Genomic DNA, 9,183 nt, shown 5'->3' on the forward strand with positions numbered 1-9,183 from the left:
AAGAAGTAAGAGACTGAAGAAAGGCACACTGGATTTAAGAGTGGGCAATGGGGATCGAGCAGCTGTTGAAGCTATTGGAACTTATGAGCTTACTCTACCCAGTGGTCTTATTGTTTTGTTGGAACAATGTCATTATGCTCCTAGTATTACGAGCAACGTAGTTTCAGTTTCTCTTTTGAAAGATGTTGGTTTTGAACTTACATTTACGCACTTTGGTATTTCAGTTTCTAAGGATAATATTTTTTATTTTAATGCTTATCCACGTGATGGTATTTTTGAAATTGATATGCATGGTGTGATTTCAAATAATAATTCTGTATATACCTGTACTGCCAAACGAATCAAGCAAGACTTGAATAATACCTATCTATGGCATTGTCGTCTTGGTCATATAAACAAACAACGCATTTCAAAACTCCAATCTGATGGGCTTTTGGAATCAACTGGCTCTGAGTCATTTGATGTGTGTAAGTCATGTTTATGTGGAAAGATGACAAAGGCTCCTTTCTCCGGTTTAGGTGAAAGAGCTAAAGATCTTTTAGGACTAATACATACTGATGTATGTGGCCCTTTTAGAACTATGTCTAGACATGGTGAATCATACTTCGTTACATTTACTGATGATTATAGTAGATATGGTTATGTTTACTTGCTGAAACATAAACATGAAGTTTTTGAAACGTTCAAAATCTTCCAAAATGAAGTAGAAAATCAACTTGGAAAGACCATTAAAGCCCTTCGCTCTGATCGAGGAGGGGAATACATGAGTCAAGAGTTTTTGGACCACCTGAAGAATTGTGGAATCATCTCACAGTTCACTCCACCTTACACACCACAACACAATGGTGTGTCTGAACGGAGGAATCGAACTTTACTTGATATGGTTCGATCTATGATGAGTCTAACTACTCTACCAATGTCTTTTTGGGGTTATGCATTAGAGTCTGCTGCACGCATACTCAATATGGTTCCAACCAAGAAGGTAGAAAAGACACCATATGAGCTATGGCATGGGAAGAGTCCCAAGTTGTCTTATTTGAAAGTCTGGGGTTGTGAAGCGTATGTGAAACGTGACACTTCAAACAAGTTAGAACCCAGAGGTATCAAATGTCACTTTGTGGGATACCCAAAGGAAACAATGGGTTACTACTTTTACTACCAAGCTGAAAACAAAGTGTTTACTGCTCGGTTTGCTGAATTCTTTGAAAGAGATCTTCTCTTACAAGAAGTCAGTGGGAGTAAAGTAGATCTTGAAGAAATTCAAGAATCACAAAGTAACATACCTTCTGAAGGCACTAGCCAACCGCACGTTGAAGCTGAACACACTGTTGGTGAGCCAGAACGTGTTGCACCTGTAATTCGTAGATCTAGTAGAACTCCTCATCGACCAGAGAGGCTAAATCTTCTGATTAATTCAGATGAACCTCATCTAGGGGATTATGATGAACCCTCTAGCTACGGTGAGGCCATATCAGATCCAGAATCTGAAAAATGGCAAGATGCTATGAAGGCAGAGATGCAGTCCATGAAAGATAATCAAGTATGGGACTTGATTGATCTTCCACCCAATTGCAAGACAGTGGGGTGTAAATGGGTCTTCAAGAAGAAGGCTGACATGGACGGTAATGTAAACACTTTTAAGGCTCGGTTGGTAGCAAAAGGTTATACTCAAACTCAAGGAATTGATTATGAGGAAACTTTTTCACCAGTCGCGAGCATTAAATCAATTAGGATACTTATTGCCATAGCTGCTTTTCATGATTATGAAATATGGCAAATGGATGTCAAAACCGCTTTCCTAAATGGCGACCTAAGCGAGGATGTATATATGGTTCAGCCAGAAGGGTTTGTGAATCCTAAGCATCCTAATAAAGTATGCAAGCTTCTAAAATCCATTTATGGATTGAAGCAAGCATCCTGGAGCTGGAATCTCAAGTTTGATGAGAAAATTAAAGAGTTTGGTTTTTCTCAAAATGGAGATGAGCCCTGTGTTTACATTAGAGCTAGTAGGAGTAAAGTAGTCTTCTTGATCTTGTATGTTGATGACATACTACTTATTGGAAATGACATTCCAACTTTGCAAGATGTCAAGTCTTGGCTTAGTAAATGTTTTTCTATGAAGGATCTTGGAGAAGCTAAATATATTCTTGGAATCGGGATCTATAGAAATAGATCAAAAAGGCTTATTGGTTTGAGTCAAAGTACATACATTGATAAAATCTTGCGTAGATTTAGCATGCAGAACTCTAAGCGCGGAGCATTGCCCGTGCAAAAGGGTGTAATCTTGAGCAAATCTCAAAGTCCTATCACACCTGATGAGATAAGACGTATGAAAGGTATCCCGTATGCTTCGGCTATTGGATCCATTATGTATGCCATGTTATGTACTAGACCTGATGTCTCGTTAGCTTTAAGTTTGACGAGTCGTTATCAACAGAATCCAGGTGAAGAACATTGGATGGCTGTTAAGAACATTCTTAAGTATTTGCGGAGAACTAAAGATATGTTCTTGGTTTACGGTGGTTTGAAAGAAGAGCTGAGTATTAAGTGCTATACAGATGCTAGTTTTCAAACTGATCGAGATGATTCTCGATCCCAGTCAGGATGTGTCTTTGTCATGAATGGCGGAGCAGTTGATTGGAAGAGCTCGAAGCAGAGCACAGTTGCACAGTCTACAACGGAAGCAGAATACATTGCTGCCTCAGAAGCTGCACAGCAAGCTGTTTGGATTCGGAAGTTTATTGCTGAACTCGGAGTAGTTCCCAGCATTGAATCCCCTATGGAAATGTACTGTGATAATTCAAGTGCTATTATACTTGCCAAAGAATCACGTGTACGTAAGGGTAGCAGACACATTCTTCGAAAGTTTGACTACATTCAAGAAGTCGTTGAGAGGAATGATATTAGTATTCTTAAGGTTCATACAGATGATAATGTGGCTGACCCAATCACGAAGCCCATGACACATAACAAGCATGATGAACATGCTAGTAGTATTGGACTTCGTTATGCTGCTGATCTTTTTAATTTGTAATTTAGTATTTGGATATTTTTGGAACATTAAGCAGTTTTATCTTAATGAATTGATATATTGATGGTATGATCATTTTCATTTATATTACTGTGTTTTGTATTAGCATGTTTAATCCATGAATAGTTGTTGATTATTCAAAATCTCCATAATCGGTCATGTTATGGGAATAACATGAATTAAGATTAATATGAATGTTTGGTTATATTTATTGATGATAAATAGTTAACTTATAGAGACCAAATTCATATGTATTCATTGATGATGAATATTGGAATGACCCATCCGAGATATCACTACATGGATCGTTGTCAGTAGTGAATCTTTTAGTGATTATGTCTTTATGTCCTTAGACTTGAGATGCACGCCCGTTTCGATGTGTGAAATATTGTACTTTGATATGGTTAAACGCTGTCCTGAATAAGGCTGTAATAAAGGCCATCATTGGGTATAATGCAAAGCTCGTGACAGACACGTGTATGCAACATAGGATTTGTTCCTCTAAAATGTTTGGAGTTAGATACTTTTGAGCTCCTCGATGAATGAATAAGATATTTGTGTGGCCGCACCCAGATGTAATTAAGATGATACTTAATTAGTTTGGTGATCTAATTCAGTTCGAAGATCGAGAAATAAAATTGTTAAACAATTGAGAATGACTTATGATCCATTACTCAAGTTTAACTAAAGTATCTGAAACAAAAGGACGAATGACATTTAACACTTACTATAAGCAGTTCCGAGAAACTAACCTCACGTGAATTTAGGGACAATGGCCTGTTGCTAGACGGTATCCATTGTTTGTATAGTTACTTGGTGTTGTACCATGCACAAGTGGGAGTCTGTAGGATTAATGTGCATGATACAATATATAACTATATGGCTAAATTCATTTGAGCCTTCGGGGTCACACATATATACACGTAGACGTTAAATGAAATATATATATGATGTATATATATTACCCAAGTAGCGAAATAAACTAAAATCGTTTATTATAATTTAGTTGGTTAGTTAATTAATAAGATGATTAATTAATATTCATTAATTATAATTAAATAAAAGTTCTAATAACTTGGTTGACAAGTTAAATTAATTAAAACTTACATACTCCGTATCTTGTTTTTGAAACGAAATTATTTTAATTGGTGGTCTAGTTCAAAACAGATGGAAAGAAATAAAATAAGTTAATATTATATATATGTTTCTATATCAAAGAGATACGTTTTTGACTCCACCAACTCAAAAAAAGTTGGTTTGCATATGGGACTCTTAATATAAATATAAATTGCTTTGCCTTTTGCTTTTGATGAGAAGAGTAAAAAAAACGAAATTAAAAGGATCCGATATCCTGATATTCTTTTGTTATCGACCAACACCAAAAACAAATAACTATTTTTGTTCGTTTTGCAAAGTAGACGATTACAATATACGGAGTTATTTTATTTATTGTTTCACTCAATTAATCAACGGTTGATTAATTGGTTACTTGGGTTTGGACTAGCATCCTTTGGCGTTGTTTGAAGTGTAGTGGACTATCCAAAGAGACGATCATACTCTTTGATCGTAGGTTTCTCTCCATTCATCAGTTTCTTCAAGAAAGGTATACCGTTTACTCCTCTTTTATTTTATATTCATGACAATTATTATGGTGTAACTGGATCCATTGGATAAATTAATCGTGTGCATGTTTTTAAATAAGTGATTATTTAATTTTTGTAATTTTGTTCATAAAATAATAAAAGATTATTATTTTAATTATCCGCTGCGTTAATCTGAATTGTTAAAAGTACACACGATTATCCATCAGTTATTGTGTATCTCACCTTAAAATTTTCCTTTTTACACTCCAAATTACTTTGTTTCATTGCAAATTATACAAAACCAGGACTCTTTAAGAGGATTGCATCAATGAAAAAACAGTGTTCACTACATAATAAACATGTTGTCGTATCTTATTTCGTTTTGGTTTGTTTTGTCCTTCCAGTTTCTTCTGTTGATGCTGGAAGTGACACCGACCATTTGGCCTTGTTATCGGTCAAAGCGCATATAAGATCAGACCCATATCAGATAATGCATACATGGAGCGATTCGACCCATTTCTGCAACTGGACAGGTGTAGTGTGTAGTTCAAGGCACACACGAGTTGTCACACTCAATTTATGGTCAGGTGGATATTCGGGTACAATATCACCTGCAGTTGGTAACCTGTCATTTCTTAGAGCGCTTCTTCTACACTACAATAATTTTACAGGCAAAGTCCCTCAAGAGGTTGGAAAGTTAACGAGATTAAGAAGGCTAGGAATTTCTAATAATCTTTTATCAGGTGAAATTCCTTCGAATATATCTAAGTGTCTAAATCTTATAGAACTTGATCTTGGTGGGAACAATTTTGTAGGTATTTTTCCTAATGAATTTGTATCGTTGACTAAGCTACTGTTTATTAATCTCCACTCGAATAATCTAACAGGAGAAATACCCAAGTTTATTGGAAACTTTACGTCCCTTACATTTATATCCGGGTTAGGAAATAATTTTTATGGAAGTATTCCAGATACTCTAGGCCAGTTGCCTAATTTGTGGTTCTTCGGGTTCGCAAATAATAATCTTTCGGGCGTTATACCTCCTTCGTTTTTCAATATTTCATCCTTGAAGAAAATAGATTTACCCGGTAATCAAATCTGCGGGAATTTGCCACAAGACATTGCACATAGATTTCCTAATCTGGTATCTCTAAACATTCCAATTAATAAGATCACTGGATTTATTCCAGTTTCTTTAACTAATGCTACGAATCTTGAAGTTATAGCACTCAATGAAAATGAGTTTACTGGAAGCGTACCAAGTTTTGATCGTCTAACAAAATTGAAGAGGTTTGAAGTTACTAGTAACAATCTTGGAAATGGGAAATTTGATGATTTGAACTTTGTATCCTCTTTGGCTAACTGTACTAACTTAAGTATTTTAGGTTTCGGTGCTAATAATCTTGGAGGAGTTTTGCCAAAATCGATGTTTAACTTCACTCAACTTAAGGCACTCTTAATAGGAGGAAATTTGATTTCTGGAAGTATCCCTTACGAGATCGGACAACTAGTTAAGATAACTTCATTGTTTATGTTCTCAAACCTATTCACTGGTGCAATTCCGGATTCAATTGGGAATCTGGTAAACGTCGGTGCAATGTCTATTTTTGGAAACTTATTATCAGGCTCTATACCCTCGTCATTAGGAAATCTTACCCAACTAAGCAGGCTCTTTTTATATACTAATAATCTCGTGGGACCGATACCATCAACTTTATCGAACTGTAAAGGCTTGCAGCAGTTGGATCTTCATAGAAATAACCTTAGTGGGTTCATACCTGAGGAAATTATTGGACTTTCTTCCTTGACAACACCCTTGGACCTTTCTGACAACCATTTTGTGGGTCCTCTTCCTTTCGAAGTAGGAAAGTTGAGAAATTTGGTTTGGCTTAACATTTCGAATAACATGTTGTCAGGGTCGATTCCATCTAGTCTTGGAGCTTGCACGAGTTTGGTTGTATTATCCATTTCAGGGAACATCTTTGAAGGTGAAATTCCATCCACATTTAGCTCGTTGAGAGGTCTAGAATTTCTTGATCTTTCTAGAAACAACTTAACCTGAACTATCCCCGAGTACCTAGGAGATTTCGTGTTCTTCAAAAGTTTGAACTTGTCTTTCAATAGTTTTGAGGGAAAGTTGCCGGATAAAGGAGCTTTTAGAAATGTAAGCAAAGTTTCCATAAATGGAAATGCTAAACTTTGCGGTGGATTTCCAGAATTTCATTTGCCCGGGTGTTCGATTGATCAAGAATCATCCAAGAAAACAAAAATTTCTCGTACCATGATAATCATTTTTTCAGTACTTGGCATGATTTTCGTACTAGTTGTGGCTCTGGTTTGGAAACGAAGATATAGTAAGAAGGTTTCCTCAGGGACTATTTCGGACATCGAAAATTTCCCACGGATTTCTTACAGAATATTACATGAAGCAACAGATGGATTTTCGTCAGCATATTTGATTGGTTATGGAAAGTTCAGTCTCGTATATAAGGCAATTCTGAACCAAAACAATGGACCGGAAGTTGTTGCTGTTAAGGTACTAAAACTTGCTGTTCATGGAGCTGATAAGATGTTCGTAGCAGAATGTGAAGCTTTAAGAAAGATTAGACACCGAAATCTTGTGAAAGTCATAACTTCTTGTTCAGGCGTTGATTATAATGGAAATGACTTCAAGGCTCTTATATACACTTATATGGTTAATGGCAGTTTGAATGATTGGTTACATCAGAATCCGGTTGTTAATCAAGATATCGAGGAGGAAACAAGGTCTCTAAACTTCATTCAGAGGTTGAACGTTGTGATCAATGTGGCTAGCGCTCTAGTTTATATTCATTGCCAATGTGGATCACCATTGGTTCATTGTGATATCAAACCTAGTAACGTTTTGTTAGATGTCGATTTGGTTGCTCATCTTGGTGATTTCGGCTTAGCAAGATTTTTTCAATATACGGCAGCTGATTCTTCGACAAGCCACACAAATTCGCTCGGTGTAAAAGGCACGATTGGTTATGCTGCTCCTGGTAATTTTTCATCAAACTCATTATTTTATAAATAAATATATAACACTTTTTGTTCACAATTACTTATCCTACAAAGCATGCAATTTTTGACTTTTTGTTGACAATTACTTATTCTACTAAAGAAGATTTTGTAAGGTTTTTAGTGACGTTACCAGGTAATTTTTTACTATGACGCATGTGGTTTTAACCAGGTAACTTATTGACCATTTTTGCCCTTCCCCTAGGCCCTAGCCACTCCCAACGTGTTTACATAGTGAGGTTTGAACCCAAGACCTTTTTTACGCCTTACTACTAGGCCACCTTCAAGTTTGACCGAGTACTCGCCGAGTTGCAAAAACCGATTACTCACCGAGTTGCAAAAACCGAGTAACTCCAATTTCTGTAACACTGGCCACCTTGGTGATGGCTGTTTTTCAAAAAATCATGTGTGTTTTTTATTTTCAATGAAGCAAAAATTATGTGTTTATTTTTACAAGTGTGGTTTGTTATTAAATGCAGAATATGGATTGGGTAGTCAAACATCAACATACGGAGATATCTACAGTTTCGGGATCCTCATACTAGAGACATTTACAGGAAAGCACCCTACTCATGAAATGTTCAGTGATGGTCTGAGTCTTCATGGTTTTGTGAAGATGGCTATACCTGACCAAGTTATGGAGATAACTGATCTCATCCAAATGAGAACATTTAAGTCCATTAAGGAGTGCCTGACTGCAGTTTATGAAATTGGGATTAATTGCTCAATGGAATCACCAAGAGATCGGATGGACATCAACGATGCATTTAATCAACTGCAGTTTGTTAAGAAAACTTTCCTTGATAGTAGGAGTAACTTGGCGTAAAGACACAAATTAAGTACAAGTCCTCTGAATTATTATAGCATAATGCTACTGTTTGATTTAGGTTCACTAAAAACATCATGTTCATAATAATGCATCAATTTTGAAACTATTGAAGGATATGTGTATTGTATAATCTTTTTAAATTTGATTTTATAAATAATAAATGGGAGTCATATTTCATATACTATACAGAGAATGACAAAGTCAAATTGTTAGCGGAATTGTGTGACATAATTGTAACAAGCCAGATTGTATTCAACAAATTAGTTATCAGCTTTGACAATTTCACATTCCTTCCAAGTTGACACCTAAAATGTTTTGAGAAACTACGATTGAGGTGTTGGGCTACACTGTGTTACAGGTGTTAAACTCGAGCTGCAGATCATGGTGCAACAAGTAATAAGGTACGGTAGTGATGGCTGCTAAAAACCTCTTGATGAACTCTTTGCAACACTCTTTTTCTTTACAAGTCACCTGCTAGGTCTACTTTTGGTCAGACACGACCCATTATCGAATATCAATATATATTTCCACAAGACTCAGCAAAACTGAGACCGTAGCTCGTGTTGTCAATGCTACAATCTGAGGATCAACACGCAGCTTCTTTCGATCACAGAAGACCCGTTTTTTTATTTCTTCTTTCAAAGGCAATATATTAAAACACCAACTCTAGCAAGCCGCTATAGAAGGCCAAAACTACAACA

General features: G+C 36.2%; 1 pseudogene; it reads left to right on the forward strand.

Moving 5' to 3' along the window:
- The first annotated feature begins 4,942 nt into the window (after positions 1-4,942).
- LOC139876170 (uncharacterized) lies at positions 4,943-8,479 on the forward strand (annotated as a pseudogene).
- The last annotated feature ends 704 nt before the right edge of the window (positions 8,480-9,183 follow it).

The sequence above is a fragment of the Rutidosis leptorrhynchoides genome, chromosome 11, assembly GCF_046630445.1.
Source record: "Rutidosis leptorrhynchoides isolate AG116_Rl617_1_P2 chromosome 11, CSIRO_AGI_Rlap_v1, whole genome shotgun sequence".
Classification (NCBI taxonomy): Eukaryota; Viridiplantae; Streptophyta; class Magnoliopsida; order Asterales; family Asteraceae; genus Rutidosis; species Rutidosis leptorrhynchoides.